Source organism: Chrysemys picta, chromosome 9, assembly GCF_011386835.1.
Source record: "Chrysemys picta bellii isolate R12L10 chromosome 9, ASM1138683v2, whole genome shotgun sequence".
In the NCBI taxonomy this organism is placed as follows: Eukaryota; Metazoa; Chordata; order Testudines; family Emydidae; genus Chrysemys; species Chrysemys picta.
The window spans coordinates 30,537,678-30,559,274 of record NC_088799.1 but is presented as its reverse complement, the minus strand read 5'-3'; the positions used below and the strand labels follow the sequence as shown (position 1 = coordinate 30,559,274).

Genomic DNA, 21,597 nt, shown 5'->3' with positions numbered 1-21,597 from the left:
CAAGAGGGTGGGAGTAGTCACCCGCAGCCAGGCTAAGCAAGCTTGCACTCCCATCCCTGTTCCTGAGCCGTCCACCAGGGCCCCGTCTGTGTTACCAGAGACCCAAACAAAGGTGGTGGAACCAGATCCCCTGCCAATGACTGCAACAGCCGTAGTGGATCCGATCCCAGAGACCCATCCAAAGCCAGTCCCAGAACCGAAACTGGCAACGCAACCAGCACCAGAACCATTGCCAGCACTGAGTCCAGAGCTTGCAAACCCGTCTACAACTCCAATGCCAGAGGGCACCAGCGAGCCTGAACTGGCAGAAGCAGCAGATAACCCTACCCAAGAGGCTCAGCCAGAGCCTGAAATACCACATAGTGCACCAGCGGACAGTGGTTCACAGTCAATGGAAACAGCCCCAGCACCTGCATCGCTTCCAGAGGGGCCAAGCCCCAGTCCACAGTCCAAAGAGGAACTGATGTCTCCAGCATCAAGGGAACAGTTCCAGGCCGAGCAGGAAGCAGATGACAGCCTTCAGAAAGCTTGGGCGGTGGCATGGAGCACCCCACCACCTCTCAGCTCTTCTAACCGATCCTGGTTTGTTGTAGAACAAGGACTTTTATACAAGGAGACTCTTTCTGGTGGACACCAGGAAGACTGGCATCCTCAAAGACAGTTGGTAGTTCCCACTAAGTATCGGGTAAAGCTCTTGAGCTTAGCCCATGATCATCCCAGTGGCCATTCTGGGGTGAACAGAACCAAAGACCGGTTGGGGAAGTCCTTCCACTGGGAGGGAATGGGCAAGGACGTTGCTAATTATGTCCGGTCTTGTGAGGTGTGCCAACGAGTGGGAAAGTCCCAAGACCAGGTTAAAGCCTCTCTCCAGCCACTACCCATAATTGAGGTCCCATTTCAGCGAGTAGCTGTGGATATTCTGGGTCCTTTCCCAAAGAAGACACCCAGAGGAAAGCAGTACATACTGACTTTCATGGATTTTGCTACCCGATGGCCGGAAGCAGTACCCTTAAGCAACACCAGGGCTAAAAGTGTGTGCCAGGCATTAGCAGACATTTTTGCCAGGGTAGGTTGGACCTCCGACATCCTTACCGATTTGGAAACTAATTTCCTGGCAGGGACCATGAAAAACCTGTGGGAAGCTTATGGGGTGAATCACTTGGTTGCCACCCCTTACCACCATGAAACCAATGGCCTGGTGGAGAGGTTTAATGGAACTTTGGGGGCCATGATACGTAAATTCGTAACTGAACACTCCAATGATTGGGACCTAGTGTTGCAGCAGTTGCTTTTCGCCTACAGGGCTGTACCACATCCCAGTTTAGGGTTTTCACCATTTGAACTTGTGTATGGCCGTGAGGTTAAGGGGCCATTACAGTTGGTGAAGCAGCAATGGGAGGGGTTTACGCCTTCTCCAGGAACTAACATTCTAGACTTTGTAAGCAATCTACAAAGCACCCTCCGACACTCTTTAGCCCTTGCTAAAGAAACCTAAAGGATGCTCAGGAAGAGCAAAAGGCCTGGTATGATAAACATTCCAGAGAACGATCCTTCAAAGTAGGAGACCAAGTCATGGTCTTAAAGGCGCTCCAGGCCCATAAAATGGAAGTGTCATGGGAAGGACCATTCACAGTCCAGGAACACCTAGGAGCTGTTAACTATCTCATAGCCTCCCCCACCTCCAACATAAAGCCTAAGGTATACCATGTTAATTCTCTTAAGCCCTTTTATTCCAGAGAATTAAACGTTTGCCAGTTTACAGCCCAGGAAACAGATGACGCGGAGTGGCCTGAAGGTGTCTACTATGAAGGGAAAAAGGATGATGGCGTGGAAGAGGTGAACCTCTCCACGACCCTTGGATGTCTGCAGCGACAGCAGATCAAGGAGCTGTGCACAAGCTTTGCACCCATTTTCTCAGCCACTCCAGGACGGACCAAACGGGCATACCACTCCGTTGACACAGGTAATGCTCATCCAATTAGAACCCCACCTTACCGGGAGTCACCTCATGCCCAAACTGCTATACAAAGGGAGATCCAGGACATGCTACAGATGGGTATAATCCACCCCTCTAACAGTGCATGGGCATCTCCAGTGGTTCTAGTTCCCAAACCAGATGGGGAAATACGCTTTTGCATGGACTACCGTAAGCTAAATGCTGTAACTCGTCCTAATAACTATCCAATGCCACGCACAGATGAGCTATTGGAGAAATTGGGACATGCCCAATTCATCTCTACTTTAGACTTAACCAAGGGGTACTGGCAAGTACCACTAGATGAACCCGCTAAGGAAAGGTCAGCCTTCGTCACCCAGGCAGGGGTGTATTAATTCAATGTACTCCCTTTCGGATTGCGAAATGCACCCGCCACCTTCCAAAGACTTGTAGATGGTCTCCTAGTGGGATTGGGAGAATCTGCAGTTGCCTACCTCGATGATGTGGCCATTTTTTCTGATTCATGGACAGAACACCTGGAGCACCTGGAAAAAGTCTTCGAGCGCATCCAGCAGGCAGGACTAACTGTTAAGGCTAAAAAGTGTCAAATAGGTCAAAACAGAGTGACTTACCTGGGGCACCAGGTGGGTCAAGGAACTATAAATCCCCTACAGGCCAAAGTGGATGCTATCCAAAAGTGGCCGGTTCCAAAGTCAAAGAAACAGGTCCAATCCTTCTTAGGCTTGGCCGGATATTATAGATGATTTGTACCCCACTACAGCCAAATCGCCGCCCTGTTGACAGACCTAACCAGAAAGAAACAGCCAAATGCAGTTCAGTGGACTGATGAGTGTCAAAAGGCCTTTCACCAGCTTAAGGCGACACTCATGTCTTACACTGTGCTAAGGGCCCCAGACTTTGACAAACCGTTCCTAGTAACCACAGATGCGTCCGAGTGAGGCGTAGGAGCAGTTTTAATGCAGGAAGGACCGGATCAAGAATTCCATCCTGTTGTGTTTCTCAGCAAGAAACTATCTGAGAGGGAAAGCCACTTGTCAATCAGCAAAAAGGAATGCTATGCCATTGTGTACGCGCTGGAAAAGCTACGCCCATATGTTTGGGGACAGCGTTTCCAACTACAAACAGACCATGCTGCGCTACAGTGGCTTCATACCGCCAAGGGAAATAACAAAAAACTTCTTTGGTGGAGTTTAGCTCTCCAAGATTTTGATTTTGAAATACAACACATTTCGGGAGCTTCTAACAAAGTGGATGATGCACTCTCCCGGGAAAGTTTCCCAGAGTTAACTGGTTAACAATTGTTCTTGGAATGAAACATATTGTTAGTTTTTATATAATCAGTAGTATGTCTAAAGGTCTTATTAACTCTATTTTCTCCTAGAATTCCAGGAAGAAATCACAGCCAGTGTGGAACCGAACGTCCAACACTATCTGTGATTTGGGGGGCATGTCATAACTATAAAGGGAAGGGTAACATCTCTCCTGTGTACAGTACTATAAAATCCCTCCTGGCCAGAGACTCCAAAATCCTTTTCCCTGTAAAGGGTTAAGAAGCTCAGGTAACCTGGCTGGCATCTGACCCAAAGGACCAATAAGGGGACAAGATACTTTCAAATCTTGGGCTGGGGAAGGCTTTTGTTTGTGCTCTTTGTTTGGGAAGTCGTTCGCTCTTGGGACTGAGAGGGACCAGACATCAATCCAGGTTCTCCCCATCTTTCTAAACAAGTCTCTCCTATTTCAAACTTGTAAGTAAATAGGCAGGCAAGGTGTGTTAGTTTTCCTTTGTTTTCTCAACTTGTAAATGTACCTTTTACCAGAGTGTTTATCTTTGTTTGCTATACTTTGAACCTGAGGCTAGAGGGAGGTCCTCTGAGCTCTTTAAGTTTGATTACCCTGTAAAGTTATTTTCCATACTGATTTTACAGAGATTATTTTTACCTTTTTTCTTTAATTAAAAGCCTTCTTTTTAAGAACCTGATTGATTTTTCCTTGTTTTTAGATCCAAGGGGGTTGGATCTGTATTCACCAGGAGTTGGTGAAAGGAAGGAGGGGGGATGGTTAATTTCTCCTTGTTTTAAGATCCCAGGGGGGTTGGAACTGTATTCACCTGGAGTTGGTGGGAGGAAGGAGGGGAATGGTTAATTTCTCCTTGTTTTAAGATCCAAGGGGTTTGGATTTGTATTCACCAGGGAATTGGTGAAAGGTTTCTCAAGGCTACCCAGGGAAGGGAATTAGTTTTTGGGAATGGTGGCAGTGGACCAGAACTAAGCTGATAGTTAAGCTTAGAAGTTTTCATGCAGGCCCCCAAATTTGTACCCTAAAGTTCAGAGTGGGGAAACAGCCTTGACGCTGACCAAAAAGACTGTTTCTACAGTTTAAAAGACTATTTTGGCTTTGCCTACAATTTGTGGCAAATTAGGTTTTTATTGTCTAGCTATAGTCAACAGTTTCACCGAGGTGAGACTTTTAGGCAGATAACTTAAATAATAGACTAACACGGCTGCTACTCTGAAACTTAAATAATGTCTTTGCAAGAGACATTGGGCCTAATTCTGATTTTACTTACACAAGTGTAAATCAGGAGTGACTCCACTGAAGTCAATGGATTTATCCTAGTAGGCTAGGAGACCTTTTCTTAGAAGCAAAATGTTAAGAAGAAATTTAGCAAATTTTCTTAATGAAAAAAGTTTTAATATTTTTGCTGTGCTAAAATTAGATGTTACCATTTAATCTGCAGCCTTCAAAGCCATTCCTTATGTGGCAAAGCTGAAAATGTATAGGCAGAGGAACAAGTGATCCAGATTTGTTGGGCCAAATTAAAAGAAAGAAGCAATTTGCTAAACTGTGCTGTCTGATATGTTCTTCTGTTGACTTTATTCTTCCAGGAGAGAAAAACTGACAAATGAGAGAGGTATGGATTACAGATGTAAAGTGATCCTGGTATGAAAGATAATAAATGATTTTTTAAAAATAGAATAAGAATTTGTTTTTGTCTGTGTATGTTTAGACTGGTGACAGGATAATGTTAAGATATCTGAGGGAATAGGGAAAGCCAGCTCTCATGAATCATCATTCACAGCCAACATAGGTTCAGGGTCCAATTTCTTTTGAAGAGGCTTTTTTTGAAGGGCCTCTGAGTATGGGGCTCCTTTCCTTCTAAAATGATGGCCTCTTTTCTTCTTTCAGTCTCTCTTGATGGTTCATCTAGGGCTGCATGGTATCTGTCCCAGGGCAAGTGAGGAGATAGATTGAAACTGAACAACACCAAGATAGGATCTTAGTCAAGGAGTCACCTGTGCTGAAATTAACACTGTTTCACATAGTGGACAGCTATTCTGAGGAGTTGATAGCTAGCTTGGCTGACAATAACCTAGTGAGTACATCTGAAAATGAGTCACCAAAAAGTAACATGGGGGAAGATGTGCTCGAACTGCCAACTGGCAGCTGTAGAAAACTGCATGCTATGATAGAACTTTAAACCTGTGCTTTGTGGGTCTGCAATTCTTCTGTGAAGCCAAATCAATTGGCATCTAGACAGGAGAAGGCACATACTAGGCCATACATTCTAAAAGTGTAACCCCCAAGGAGATTACCTAGATTCCTGGGGCTCTGTCTGCTGGCAGCTCAGGGAGAGGCACACTGTCACTGGTAGGGAGGGGGAGCCAAAGCAGACTCAGAATCTGCCTGGCAACCAATAGGGAGTGAAATGCCCCACCCAGGGAGTTCAGCAAAGGGGAAAAGCCATTTTTGAGTCAGTCTGGAGCCAGCCAGGGCAAGGGCAGGACTGTCTGTGTGGGGAGCTGGTGAGTCCCAGGCCTGCATGCAGGGTTCTCCCTGAGAACTGGCCTCTAGGACCTGAAAGCAAGATCCCTCAGCTGGGCTTTTCCCTCTTCACTGATGACTCCCAGTTTGTAGAGGTTTGCTGGGAAACTTCCCCAGCCAGGCTGGGTTAGCCCTCCAGCTCCCTAGGTGAGACCAGTCACCACATGGTCAGCTTTGCTCTGTCTGCTAGTCCAGGGCTGCTGCCTGCTGTGTGTGTGTCTGGACGCTGGGCTAGGAGACTACAGTTTGGATTTTAGTATAGTTGTGTAATCTGCACCTTGAGCCCTGCACCCCTTTGTGGTGAGGGAAAATCCTGAGACCAGAAGCAGCCTGACTTCTGCCTGAAGAGGATCCCTGCCAGCAGAGATCAGCCACTCTGCAGTGACTGAGGAGTCCAGAGTCATCTCTGAACCTGAGGATCATTCATGGAATTTGTGAGTGCACCATCTTTTAGGTAGTCAAGGAAATTGTTTTGGGGACCCCCTACTCCCTGAACTGTGTCCTCAAGCCAGGGAGTAAGGGTTTGGGGATTTTATAACCTGCTGCGTATTAAACCCGTGGAGGGACTTACCACCTCCTCCCACTTGTGAGTCCTTTGGGCTGTACTGAACCCAGTCAGCCACACTGCTAAATTCCTGCAGAGATGATATCGTGATCATAGGTCATCAAGGGCCCCAACAAAGTACGCGTACCAACAGGACACTAATCTTACATTTGCTACATCAGGTCCCGTGACTGGGGTAAGTTATTATCAGCATGGGCACCGGTGACCTTAAAAATAGTATTTTACCCTTTTATGTTATATTTGTCTAATATAATTACTGTGTTGACATTGTATGTATTTGTGTTATTTCTTGGGAGTCGCCAACTATCTGGCAAGTAAGTGGGGGTTACCCTGTGGTTAGAATTTTCCTCCTAAGCTGCCCTGATGACCCTGCCAGGAAGGAGTGAGGCGGGTGGAGGCACCACCAAATAAATTCATAGTGAAAAATAAAGATGATACACCTTGCTGAGTGGATGGCGGGATCCAGAAGAACCCGGACCTTTCCATCAAAACCTGTAAGCAGATTGGCATTAAAGAAGGTAACAGGGTGGAGAGGAGGCGCTACATAAGCACATCCCTTGCTTGAGACTCTGGTACCAAGAGAGGCAGAAGAATCGCCAAGACACTTCTGTTTCCAGCTAGTATGTGTTTTTCCCTATTATACTACATGCACAGTATTCAGTAATTAAGACCTATGTTTCAACTCCACCTGCAACTGTAACCCCAGGCAGAACTTGAAGCAGAGATGTTTATGCTATTTAAGTGTTATGAGATTTAAGAAGAAAATTGATTGAAGTCCCTTTAAGGATAAAGCATGGTGGGAACCCTCTCCCATACATGAAATCTAGACTTTCTAGTGGGAGATCAGTGTGTGTGTATGTCCTTCAGGAGTAAGGGCTTTGCTTAGAAACTAGGTTTGCTTTCTATTTTGTCTGTTTTGATTTTTATTATTTGTTAAGGACTGATAATGTGCTCAGTAATGTACAAGACAAATTATACAGTGCCTTCCCCAAACTTACAGTGGTTCTCAACCTGCAGCCCAATCAGCACACAGCTCAGCATGTGGGACATCCTTAGGGCCATACAAGCAGTATTGGGTGTGGCCCACATAACACATTGTGAGCTGCATATGCAGCCCGCAATGGTAAATAGGTTGAGAACCGCTGAAACTCTAAGCAATAAAATATGCAGTCATCATTACATGTGTGGCAGGACAGTTCTGTGTCCTACTCATATGTGATTTGAGCCAGATTTAAATTGCTAATGTAGAAGTGAAAGGCCTAACCCCAGTTGCTCATCCCGTGATCTGATTCCTATTAACACCTGATACAACTGTTTGTTTGGTTTCTTTTCAATGGGAGCAGGACTGCAACTAAATAATCACCTCTCACTTTCTGGGTTGGGGAGCACTTCCTTCACCCTGCTCAGACAGGAGATAGCTGATTCCTCACCTCCTACCAACCTTGGTGATGTGCAATAAGGGTATGAGGAGATAGTGCCAGTATCTCTTGTCTCCCATAGGAAAAGGCTTCCATTGACTTCAATGAGCTTTGGGCCAGGGCCTGATCTATTGATGGTATGTTAATCAGAATTCCCTTTTTAGCATTCTGTGGTTTGGCAGGGTCCCTGCCTTGTGATCAGATCCAGAGTTGTTAGAATTATTATGAGGACCCTGATGTGCACAGGTAAGACACTCACACTTAGGAAGGGGCTCTTGACTTTGTAATATTTTATTAGCAGTTACCAAAATCACAGACACTCCAACCAGCAAAGGGCGTGGAGATAATACAGAATGGTTAAGAAATTCAGCACCAGAACATTTGTATACTCACAGCATCCCTTGCATAGTCCTATGATTGGTGAGACAGGTGATCAATGAGTGGTCCAATCTCTGGTATGCCAAAAAGATTCCAACAGTATAGGCTGTGGTTAGCTCTCTTATAGAGTTAAATGGCAGCCATGAATATTCATAAGGATGTCCAGGATCCTGTATCCATATCCTGAACCTCCTCAACCTAATAATGTTGATAGCACATTATGTCTTTTACCTCAAGCTCATTAGCATATACGTCAATTGGTTGTCATAGCATTCTTGCGGTTGAACATCTGCTGATGTTCCTATCTTAAAATATCCAAAACTAGCATCAACTGGCATCTTGCTGTTAGATATCAGCAGCTTAGTCATATTTGTTTATTACAGCATTCTATTTTATGTTATCTTATGATCCACAATTATTCCTGATTAGCTACATATGTTAAGGCTTTTGGGCCTTATGTTTCAGCTTGGTAAGCTACTGTCTTACAGGTTTTGAAGCCTGTAGGCTTCTTGCATACTGCCTTAACTTATACCTATGCCTTATCTAGCAAATATGTATACCTATAGGCTACAGTTTGTAAAGATGTGGCCCATAAAGGGACTTAGGAGCCTAAGTCCCATTTGTAGCAGCACTGCAATCAACAATACTCCTGTCAGCTGCTGCCTAACCCTGTAGGTGCCTAAATTCTCTAGGCACCCAACTGTGTGCCATCTAAGTTCCCCAGGTACCTATGTACGAGACCCTGGGACATGCACACTATTGTCCAACTCTAGGCATCCAGAAGCCTGTCTCCTGTCTCAGGGTGCATGTGCACAGGTCAATAGAAGATGTAACTGTGATGCTGCCTGGTGGATGTGGGTTCTAGTCTGGACAATCAGACCAATGAAAGTGGAGTCTGTGACCATGCAATGTGGCTACTGTAATCTGTAACCCATAGAGTGACTATGTCCACTTCATGCATTCCATAATCCTCTGGCATCTGTCCAAGTGCTCCTACTTACAGCACTGTTGGCACTGCATTTGCATGGTGTCCAGCTCCCCTATGCCCATCATGACAGAACAGTGAGGGTGGGCCCTTCCATTCTCAGATGATCCAGGGACTGGGCCACCTAAACTTCCTCCCTTCATACCCAACCCCCTTCTCTTCTTATAATCCCCTGGAAGCCTGCCCTACCCTACCCTTACTTCCCCACTTGTGCCCTCCAAGGGCATTGACCCTCGTGCTAAGCTCTCCTCAAAGCCTGTCCCCAGCTCATCTCTGTGGCTCTAGCAACCATCAGGACCTCAACACGGGCAGTCATAAACCAGTTAATGGCCTATATTTTGGTAGATGTAAAAATGTCCCTTCTCCACACCCTTGCCACTCCTCTCCTCTCCTCTCCCCCCTCTCCCAGGTGTCCTCTGCCTGCTCCCTCACTTCCTGAGCCAGTACTTGCCATGGTGCTGAGGTCATGGCTGAATGGAACCGAGGCTGCATCTTTTGTCAGTTGTTCTAAATGACCACTTCCAGGTGACTTCATGGACGCACGTGTCTGTGTGCAGCTCCTCACCCAATCCAGCTTGCAGACAAGTGGATACCTGGTAGCTAAAGTCCAGCCCCCTCTTCAGTTTCCTGTGTCTCAATCTGACTTTGGCAAATATGTCAGTCCAGCACACTCTGATGCCAGGGGTTGTCACAAGCCCAGCTGAGCTTGGGCCCATTGCATGGTTTCTTGGCAACTGGCTGATGGTATGGTTCCCAGATTTCAGCTACACAGCAGCCAAAACAAAGGACTGGCTATTGTGGAGTCCCAGTGTGGTGGGAAGCAAGCATAAAGGCATGGATCCTTTTCACCCCACTTCTACTTATCCTGTCCTATGTGTGGCCCTCCTGGAGTGCATCGGTCTGGTCCCAGAGCAGTCCATGGCCTGCCTCGTGGTACAAGATCTTTTCCCATATTCCTGCTGCTGGCTGAGTGGCTCCTATGATTCTCCTCCTGAGTGTCTGTGGTAGTGGTGAGTGCTGCCTGGCCTCTTTCATGGTAGCAGAGTGCTGTGTGGGGGGGGGGGGCAGTGGTGTGCCTAAATGGGGTGGAATGGAAGGAGTGCTGGATGTGGTGGTATGTGAGGGAGTAGGTTGAGGTAGGACTCATAGACTTTAAGGCCAGAAAGGATCATCTAGTCTGACCTCCTGCACATTGTAGGCCACAGAACCTCAGCCACCCATTCCTGGACTATTAATCTGTGGCTGAGTTACTGAAGTCCTCACATCATGATTTAAAGACTTCAAGTTACAGAGAATGCACCACTTACTCTAGTTTAATCCTGCAAGTGACTCAGGCCCCATGCTGCAGAGGAAGGTGAAAACTCCCAGTGTCTTCAGCAATCTGACCCGGGGGAAGTTCCTTCCCAACCCCAAATATGGCGATCAGTTGGTCCCTGAGCATGTCAGCAAGATTCAACAGCCAGGCACCTGGGAAAGAATTCTCTGTAGTAACTCAGAGCCTTCCCCAGCTAGTGTCCCATCACTAGCCATTGTGGATATTTGCTACTAGCAGTTGCAGATTGGCTACATGCCATTGTAGGCAGTCTCATCATACCACCGCCTTCATAAACTTATCAAGCTCAGTCTTGAAACCAGTAAGGTTTTCTACTCCCCTTGGAAGGCTGTTTCAGAACGTCACTCATCCGATGGTTAGAAAGTTTCATCTAATTTCAAGCCTAAACTTGTTGATGGGCAGTATATATCCATTTGTTCTTGTGTCAACAGTGATGCTTCACTTAACTACTCTCCCTCCCTGGTATTTATCCCCCGATATATTTATAGAGAACACTTATATTTCCCCTCAGACTTCTTTTGGTTAGGTTAAACAAGCCAAGAGACTCTGAGTCTCTTCTCATAAGATAGACTTTCCATTCCTCTGATCATCCTAGGAACCCTTCTCTGCACCTGAACTGATCCCTTCCCTGCTGAATCAGGGCTGCCAGTTGATCTTGGAGCTATGTGGGTGCCAGTGGAGAAAGTTGTTTATGGTGGATTTTATTTTTTTTCCAATGAGTTGCAAGTACCCTTGCAGGTTTCTGCAGCATAAGAACCCAGCCCCAGGGAGAAGTCGCCTTGTTTCGGTTCCCATGGTAGGATGCTGTTCCCCACCAAGAGTGTATGAGATCAAATTGCATCAGCCTTTTGAATCCATGGGCTTCTGCAGCCATTAAATGCAGGGTATTTCTGATATCCTCTGGGATATGATGGAGGGACATTTCTTACAGGATGTCCCATGAATTGGGTGTGGCAGGTCACTGAGCCTGTGAAAGAGGGATATGACATTTGTCTGGCAGGGCAGCTCAACTCCCTGTCCCTGTGGCAGCGCCACCCACTTTCTTGTGGGTGAGATTACATGAGCCTCTTCTGATTTTAATGGGGGGGTGTCTTTTAAACTCACCATGCATAATGTCTGTGTTCTCTCTGCACCCCCCAAATGTCCTGGGATCCCAGACTTTCTTCATCCTAATCCTGAAAAATGTCCTGACCAGACCAGGTCAGACAGAGGGACCCAGATGACATTGTCACCTTCACCAATTCTGGCTAAATTCCAAAAACTACATAGGAAGTGAGACTTTGTGTTCCCCTTCCCCCATATTTCCTTTTCCTTTCCTACCTTATTTCTTCTCTTTCCTCTCTCCTTTTTCCTTCTGTCTAATAAGAGTCTGGCTTAGCTGGCCCAGGTAAGCCTGTGACCAGAAAGGCAGCTAACAGCCACCCCGTAAAGAGCCTGATGCTGGTACAAGTTCACGAGATTTCAGAGTGGCTGACCAGATCATGTGCTGTGCTTGTTTTTCAGCCATAAGGTTGTAAGTGAGAGTCAATCTCAGAGACAGAAGCTGCATTTTCTATCTTTGCTGTTCTTTTGTGTGTGTTCGTCTCATTTTGTCGTCTAGGAGACAGGATCGGACTTTAACAACAACAGCAACAGCTCCAGCCCATATTAACTAACTTCTTCTCTTTTCCCCGAGAAAGATAGTTATCACTATCGAAGAGACTGTCAGACATAGTTTGTTTTCCTTCTGAAGACTCCCTGAAGCTAGAAAGAAAGGAACAAAGAATGTTGTTAAAGTGAAAACCTTGTTATTACTTTTATATTTCAAATGCTTTAACTGTTTTTCCCTTTTCTGTATCTTTAATAAAAGGTGAAAAGGATTTTTAATGGTGTGCTTGCTGTGGGACTAAGCATGCTGAGGTCTCTGTATACCACACCCCAAACCTTTAGTATAGTTTAGTATTGGTCAGTTTCAGGATCATGTTAACACCTTTGACTCTTTGAGCCCCTTTATTCCATCTAAATTAATATACCACTTCGTAACATGCTGGCTTGATGGAGCGCCTTGCTGTTCCTATTTTCTAGGCAGATCTGACTAGGGGTGCCCTAATCACTACAGAATCTGTCTCCTACTGAGAGTGTGTGTCACTCTCTCTCCCCTAATGACTATTTATCCACAGTGGAATAGTCATAGGGCTTGAGAGAGAGAATGACTTGGTAGCCCAGTGGTTAGGGCACCTGCCTGGGTGGTGGGAGATTCTAGCTCCCATCCTCCTGGTCCAACAGTTCTTTCATTATTTATCCAAAATGGAACAGTCTCTCCAGGACAGATTAAGGGAGCTCCACCTCAAACCATCTCATAGGTCAGTGGTTAGAGCACTCTCCTGACAAGTATTGCAGACCCCTATTCAAATCCTTGCTTCCTCTCTGGCAGAGAGAGAGGATCATATCTTGGGTGTCCAACATCCCAGGTGAGTGCTCTAACCCTAAGCCTACAAGTAAAATGGGGGGCATCACCACCTCTTTCTCTCCCCTCCCCCATTTGGTGTAGAGCAAAGCAGGTGCCTAGCTTATTCTCACAAGAAATGACTTAGGCACGTAAGCCACTTGACTCCACGAGAGGGGTTCCTATTCATGGGTCGCTAGCCCAGCTAGACACCGCTCTGCAGACCAGTCTTGGTCATCCATGTCTGTGAGGGGTCAGGGCTTTGAACACACCCTGTGGTTGGCATCTCTCATTGGCTGGCTCACACAAAACCCATCCTAGTGCACTAGTTTCTGTGGATCAAATGTTTAGATGCCTGTCTCTCCCCATTCCTCCTGTAGGGTGTGCTAGGCACCTAATATTAGGTGCCAGTTTTATGGATTGCAGCATTGCTGCTGTTATTTTCTAGCTGCCTAAAAGTTAGGTGTTGTGATGTGCAGCATGGTCATAGAATCACAGAATATCAGGGTTGGAAGGGACCTCAGAAGGTCATCTAGTCCAACCCCCTGCTCAAAGCAGGACCAATCCCCAACTAAATCATCCCAGCCAGGGCTTTGTCAAGCCTGACCTTAAAAACCTCTAAGAAAGGAGATTCCACCACCTCCCTAGGTAACCCATTCCAATGCTTCACCACCCTCCTAGTGAAAAAGATTTTCCTAATATCCAACCTAAACCTCCTCCACTGCAACTTGAGACAGTTACTCCTTGTTCTGTCATCTGGTACCACTGAGAACAGTCTAGATCCATCCTCTTTGGAACCCCCTTTCAGGTAGTTGAAAGCAGCTATCAAAACCCCCCTCATTCTTCTCTTCTGCAGACTAAACAATCCCAGTTCCCTCAGCCTCTCCTCATATGTCATGTGCTCCAGCCCCCTAATCATTTTTGTTGCCCTCTGCTGGACTCTTTCCAATTTTTCCACATCATTCTTGTAGTGTGGGGCCCAAAACTGGACACAGTATCCAGATGAGGCCTCACCAATGCCGAATAGAGGGGAATGATCATGTCCCTCGATCTGCTAGCAATGCTCCTACTTATACAGCCCCAAATGCCATTAGTCTTCTTGGCAACAAGGGCACACAGTTGACTCATATCCAGCTTCTCATCCACTGTAACCCCTAGGTCGTTTCTGAAGAACTGCTGCCTAGCCACTCAGTCCCTAGTCTGTAGCAGTGCATGGGATTCTTCAGTCCTAAGTACAGGACTCTGCACTTGTCCTTGTTGAACCTCATAAGGTTTCTTTTGGCCCAATCCTCTAATTTGTCTAGGTCCCTCTGTATCCTATCCTTACCTTCCAGCACATCTACCACTCCTCCCATTTTAGTGTCACCTGCGAACTTGCAGAGGGTGCAATCCACGCCATCCTCCAGATCATTAGAAGATATTGAACAAAACCAGTCCCAGGACCAACCCTTGGGGCACTCTGCTTGATACAGGCTGCCAACTAGACATGAAGACGTTAATCACTACCCGTTGAGCCCAATGATCTAGGCAGCTTTCGATCTACCTTCTAGTCCATTCATCCAGCCCATATTTCTTTAACTTGCTGGCAATAATACTGTGGGAGATCATATCAAAAGCTTTGCTAAAGTCAAGGAATAACATGACTGTTTTCCCCTCATCCACAGAGCCAGTTATCTCATCATAGAGTCATGCCTAAATCCCTTCATGGACTGCACCCGGAGTGGCAACGTAATACAAACTACTGATAATAATATTTAATGTGCAAAATATTCTATGAAGGGATGTCCTGTGAAGGGAGAGTTAAAGTGGACTCATCTGAAATGAAAGAATATAGCAACCTTCCTTCATGAGTAAGGGTCTTATTCTGCAGATACTTATTCATGCAAGTGGTCCTTACTCACGCTGAAATCCCAGATTATTTGGGTAAATTAGGGATTGTCAGATCAAACCATTGTTGTCTCAATTATAAACTCACAAAAATCTCACTAGAAAATGAGTATCCAGTATTTGAGTACAGTATGTGCTTTACAGGGGCATACCATATGTAAAATACTAATTAAGTATACCAATCTAAAAAAGAATAACTAAATCTGACCTTTTTGTTGGTTCTGTGAATTTTCATCTAGAGACAAAAATAAAATAGGTTTTGTTTCTATGAGATAATATCTAAAATCCATTGAGAGAGAACATTTCATTTGGAAAATGAAGTATATAAAGAGGGCTAGGACAATGTACGGTAATTAAAAACAAACAGATTAACCTGCTGTCAAGTAATTAACGTTTTGCTGATATATAATCACTTATATTTTTAACATTAGAAACCTTTTAATAATATTTTTAAGTTTGCTGATATGAAGGATAGTCTATGGCCTAGAATATTAGACTATGAAAGGTTTAATCAAATAATTCAGCTTGGAGCAGGCTTGGCATAATAAGAAATGTTTGTTTATACTCCAATTTATGGCTGTTTGTTTTATTATTTTACCCTGAGGATGGAGCTTTAAATTGTTTAACTCTACAGCTTTGCTAATATACAAAGCACACATTAAAGCTTACACATGTGCTGCCTAATTTATATTGATATTTTTAATTAAATGCTTTTCCTTTTCATTGCAAACTGAAATAAAATATGAGAGTCAACAGGCTTAAACTTTGGGGTGCAGGGGGAATGGGACTCTGCAAGGGAGGTGAGATGAAAGTGGTTGGGGCTCAGTGGGGTGTGGGGGGGTCCATGTATGGGGAGCTCCTGATGCAGGGGGTGAGGCTTGGCAGGGTGGGAGTTTGTGGGATTTGGATGGGGGGGGTTCTGGGTGTGGGGGGCTCCTGATATGGAGGGGGCTCGGTGGGGGGGTTCCATGTGGGTGGTGGGCAAGACCACTGTACGGGGATAACACAGAGTACAGGATGCTAAATACACATCTACCTCAATATAACGCTGTCCTCGGGAGCCAAAAAATCTTACCGCATTATAGGTGAAACCGCGTTATATCGAACTTGCTTTGATCCGCCGGAGCACGCAGCCCCTCCCTCCCGGAGCCCTGCTTTACTGCGTTATATCTGAATTCGTGTTATATTGGGTCATGTTATATCGGGGTAGAGGTGTACTTATTTCTTTCTACAATTATCATCTGTCCTTTACTTAACTTAAATCTCATAAGTATTTTAATGGATTGATTTTAATTATCTAAACAGATTTAGACTAGGGCTGTGTGAAATGATTCAGGTAAACTAAGAACAGGCACTAAACTGGAGGCAATCATTCAAAGGCAGGTAATTTTCCCTGGCTACCTGTTGATGTACTTCTTGTCTATAGCTGTAACAAGAAGGAAGAAATACTGGAAATCTCACAAGAAGCTAGAGCCTGTTCATGCCAGATTCCCAGCACTAATAGTGCAGACTCACCAGATCAGCTAAAGTTCAAATGTGCAGCTGAATTTTTGTTTTTCATCTGAGCTAAACTGACTCATTTGAGGCTTTCCCACTACTAGAGATAAGCAGGAAACCCCACCCTTTCAATACCCCTGAGTTTTCAGAGAGCTTGCTTCTGGATCTGAAATTTGTGGCTTGTTTCTACCAATCACTAATGTAAAGCATTTTCTGTCATTAACCACAGCTGAAAGGTTCATCTGCCAAAAGCAAGAATTGTGCTGCAGAGACTTCAGCAGAAAAGCAAGAAAATGGATCCCTCTAGAGGCCACTTACATAATCTGTACCAGTGGGGGAAAAAATACGTAAATTGTTTCTCTAATCTCTATCTATAAATAAAGGTGTCTTAATTATCTCACAGCACTGCTTATTATACTGGCAATCATATATCTGGAATTTTCAAAGATGGAGTGGTAAATACTGTAGGCTCTCCATTATTAGAATTGCTTTTATTTAAAGCAAAATATTTTCCATGAGTATTCACTCAAATTTTAAAATGAATCACTTTACCCATGATCAGAATTTTCCTATCAGGAGTGTTCACAGAAAACCATTATTTTATATGATATGAGACTAATTGATGCATCAGAGGAATAAATTTCCCCATGAAATAGCGTTGCCAGACAAAGATCAGACTGTTTCCTTCACATCTGGCACTTACTTTGGGCCCGAGTCTGATCTCACTTACAGTGACTTTACTCCTGATTAATACCTGTGAAGTCAATGTGGAAAACCAGTGTGAGTGGCTCTTTGCATGGTATTTGTTATAATAATGAAAATTATGCATCAAAAATATAGTTATACATAAGTGTATATTTTATTTGGAAAGGGACACTGCTTGACATAGCAGAGCTTTCAAAATCCCTCACATTAGCCCTGGCAAAGAAGCAAGTGAGCACCAGTTTAGGAATGTGCGCAAGTATATGATTAAGTCCATGCCTATGCAGGAGAGTACTTAAGCCCGTGCCTAAAGTTTCACACTACATCTTTGTGTGCTACCGCTCCCTTAGAGAGCCAAAGGCCCAGTGGTAGTCAGAAAGGCCTGAAGGAACCATAGACATGCTCCTCAAGTCAAGGAACAGAAACAATTCCAGGTGATCAGTGTGAACATTGTGCATGGAGAACTGGATGCACCCAGAGAGCAGTTCTTGGCCTTAAATTGCCTGAAAAAGTCAAGTAAATTCAAATAACAAATCTAGGAAAACTCGAACATCTGTTCAGACGTTCTGGTAAAACAGATTGAGGCATAATTTGTTGAGTAACTTATCTGCCACAAATTATCTATTGCCCTATTGTATGTGAGTACAATTAATGACAGCCAAGAACACTGTATACATTTTTATCCTTTAAAAATAATTCTTAACATTTTGGATTCAACTCTAGTTGCAGTCCTGCATTTCCTGAAAGCATCCCATTCTTATTTCCTACAGAACAAGGTTTTAGTGTCCTCTACCACTGCACTATTCCACAAGATCCCCCCAGGCATTAGAAAATCAATTTTTATTTTTAAATTAAATGAATGAGAAGAGTGATGTACTTTCACACTTAGTTCTGGCATAGTATTAACTTGTTTTTGTTCATTAATTACATACAAAATATCCTGTTATACTCCATGAAATGTAATTTTATCCACATGAGTAAACACTCATGATGTGCATTTGAAGAAGTGTAGGATAAAATTACAGGCCACATTCAACTTTGCTGTACAGGTGAAAAGAATAAGGCTATGATGAGAAATAAAGATGTGGGAAAATACTCATAAAGGCAATTTACAAAGCAATTTACAAAGAGCAGCATATTTTTGCATAATATTATGGTGCCTTGGAATAATTTCTATAATACCCATTCACTATATGTTACACTGTGCCAACCATAGGCAGGTTAACTCCAACCGGGACATGTTTGTGACCACATGCTGTTTGATAGTGTACTCCATACTTTGAAACTTAGTTCAATTAAATTAAGCAGCTATACATTTGAAATCTGAGACCCTCTCTCATTTTGTGTCTGATCCAACGCCTGCTGAGTCAATGGAAAAAATCCAATGGGCTCTGCATCAGGCCTTTTGTGCCTATGCTCTATTTTGCTGTTTTGTATAAGCCTGAACTACTTCCATGTACTCTTTTTATGACAGGAGTTCCATCCCAAACCAGGAAGTATAATTAAAAGAATGTAAGCTGTCACGTTCTCTCTGTATCCACTGCTTCTTAGCACTGTTACACTTTATTCCTTTTTGATAATTTAGGTAATTGATTTATCTCCTGTTTACTTTTGGCTCAGTAACTATGTGAAAACAGTAACTCAAACACTGCCATCTGCCAGCAAGTGGAGCTCTTTGCTAGGGCAGGAAGGTGTGGCTTCACCAACAGCACTTCTTTTTTCCAGGCTAAAAGTTTTGTAGAGTTGACATTGGTGTTTTCTTTAGTCCTTACAGTTCTTGGCAACATTAAAATTCTGTCTTGATTCTAGTAGCTTATAACATAGGAGCCTGAGCACTAAACCCAGCAATGTTAAATTCTTTTATTCCCATGGAGATTTCCTACCCACCTCCCCCAACACACACTTCGTTATATGTGGGAGCGGACAGAGTGAGAGATGTATGCCCCCAAAAAGATGAATAATACAGGACATAAGTATTTTAATTGCATCCCTATTAAATTTATCATTTTAAGTTCCCTTCCCATTCCACTCCCCTCCATCCTTCCACGCAAGTATTTTTTGATGAAAACACGAGTCTTTCTCATCACTCATAGAGAGACATGAGGAAAACATCATTCAGCCAAGATGAGAGGTAAGGATTAATTTTCTAAAGCTAAAATCTCCTAAGAACTCATGCTAAGAAGCCAGCAAAACGTTGGTAGTATGCTTCTTGATGTTCTTCATTAATGCTGGAGTCTTGTTTACTGTGTTTTTCTGTGTATATTGGCAAATATTTTTTCCTGCTTGGTTGTGATGTATTGTTTGGCTATGATGGGGCTGGCTAACTGCAGACTGCTGGTGGCTGGTTTATTTTGTGCATAGTTTGTATTTTGTAATACTTGTGTTTGTTCCTCCCCATCCTTTGAGTTCTAGAAGAAGAGTAAGAATTACCTAAAGAGGACAATAAGCAGTTATAGGTCAGGTGCTTGATTCACTTCTGCTGGAAGTCCAAACTGTACATTCCTAAACCTGCAGAGAATTAACCTTCTCACCTACCCTTGGAGATGTTTGCACCACCTGCCATCCCTTTGGAGGGAAGCTTTAAACTATGGTCAGGTTTTTATAGACTACTGAGAGAGAGGTATACTAAATTAGGGGGATGCATCTGCACAGCTCTCTATCTCAGTACTTCTACGGCCTTCAGTAGTACCTGAGCTCCTAAGAACTATTAATGGATTTTATCCTCACAATACCCTGCCAAAGTAGGGAAGTCTACCCCCATTTTATGGATGGCACAGGGCAGATGAGGTGACTTGCTGCATTGGAAGTCTACATTTGAGGTGGAAATTGAACCCTGCTTTCTTGAGGCCAAGTCCAGTGCCCTATCCGCTAGACCATCCTTTCTCCCTCTCTTCACTGCTGGTTATAGGATGCCTTCAGCTGTGCCAGTCCTGCTCCCTCTTTTCTGCTGCAGGGGCCTTGTTTTCCAGAGGTGCTCCACAATCCTGGATCCATGAGTGCAGGCTCCCTCCTATGTACGAAAGTGGAGAGGAACATGGGGGCCTAAAAAAAGCAACTAGTTGTATTGTGCTCTCCATCCTTATAGAGAAGCTGTGAAACCATGGCGTACCAATTTATACAAATCCCAGTCATGAGAGCTTAGTGCATCTCTTTAACTTTGATTTCAGTTTCAAGCAGGAAACTATAAATGGCTCTTCATAAGGCATTTCAGATGTTCATGTTGCTGTCCCATAATATTGCCTCCCAGCTCTCTCATGTCCTTGCAGAAACCAAGATTTCTCAACTTTTCTGAAGGAATTTTGGACTTTTGAAGAGCTGCTTTGATTATTTTTTTTCTAACCTTGATCCTGCAAAGATTTACCTATGTGCTTAACTTTCAGTGTTTGTGAGTCTTGCTGTCAAGTTCAAAGACACTGCTCACAGATGCTTCAAGTTAAGCATATGCTTAAGTCTTTGGAGGATTGTGTCACTCCACTTCTGTGCACACCTCTGGTACAGTGTACAGACCTCAGATTGTGTGTTTCACATTACTACCATACAATCTGTTTTTGTTCCATATGGAAGTGGGATCTCCCATAAACCATAGTTTGATTTTGAAATGCCATCAGGAGACTCTTCTTGTTTTTTGCACTCATGAAGAGTGCATCATTTTAGAGGATAATGGATAGCTTCAAACAGTAGCTTGTCAGACTTAACATGGTGTCAACTGATTCTAAAAAGAAAATGAAACTTCCCCAAAAGGATACAGTGTGAGTGGAATAAGCCTGAAGGCTTAAGTAACTTATATTACAACCACCTGTGTGACACTTTTCTATGGGAATTGATCTTTCATTACAAACATTCATCCTCATATCTAGCTAACATACCTGAATTTGTCTCAAAGCATTACGTCAACATAATGTCAACCTACATATCTAACTGTGATTTATTAGAATACAAAACAGAAGCAATATAGAAACAGTTTTAAATGGGGAAAGGTTGGTGAATCTGGCAGGATCTGATCTTTTATATTCCTTTAAGGAAGGAACAATGTATCCACAGTGCAGTCCCTATATATTCTTTACCTTATCCTCACCCTCAAAAACATCATGCATGCACCATCCTGAAAAAAAATTGTTTACATTTTATGGCTGCATGCAAAAATTCATTATCAGTTTGCATGAGCATTACAGGCAGTGTTAACGGGATTAAAATCTAAGGCCCTGGTCCAGCAAACCACTTACGCACATGTTTATGCTTGTGGATAGTATCATTGACTTCAGTGGGACCATTCACATACTTAAGGTAAAGCATGTGGTTAAGTGTTTTGCTGGACTAGGGTCCTCTCTCATCTACATTTTGCATTGAGTAAAAGCAGCAGTAACTGTTTTCTCATGCAGCAGCTTTTTACAGCTTTTCAGGCAGGAACTCCCATCTCTGCATGTCCATCAACTGTTCTCAGCTGGGAGCAGAAGTAACATACGCTCCTGGTGGAGCACAGTTGAAAGTAGTGAGGATTGAGTACTAACGCCCTAGTCCACCCAGATATCTAAGCACATTATGACTTTAAGCAGATGAGTAATCCCATTGATGTATGTAGGACTACTTGTATCTTAATTAAGTGCTTAAGTGAACAGTACTCCTTCTCC

At 43.9% G+C, this 21,597-nt stretch overlaps 1 long non-coding RNA gene across 9 annotated transcripts in view; it reads left to right on the top strand.

The window, feature by feature from the left end:
• The window catches only part of LOC101948981 (uncharacterized), a 79,667-nt gene that overhangs the window by 19,019 nt on the left and 39,051 nt on the right, over window positions 1-21,597 (top strand). For 2 of the 9 annotated variants that reach the window (XR_002889288.3, XR_256516.4), the window contains exon 3: window positions 16,497-16,662. The exons of 4 other annotated variants lie outside the window; for them this stretch is intronic. This is a non-coding gene — a long non-coding RNA (uncharacterized LOC101948981). Of the gene's footprint in view, window positions 1-4,842; window positions 6,520-16,496; window positions 16,663-21,597 lie in introns of those variants that run through there. 3 more of the 9 variants (XR_010590634.1, XR_010590633.1, XR_010590632.1) reach the window with 3 other exon arrangements.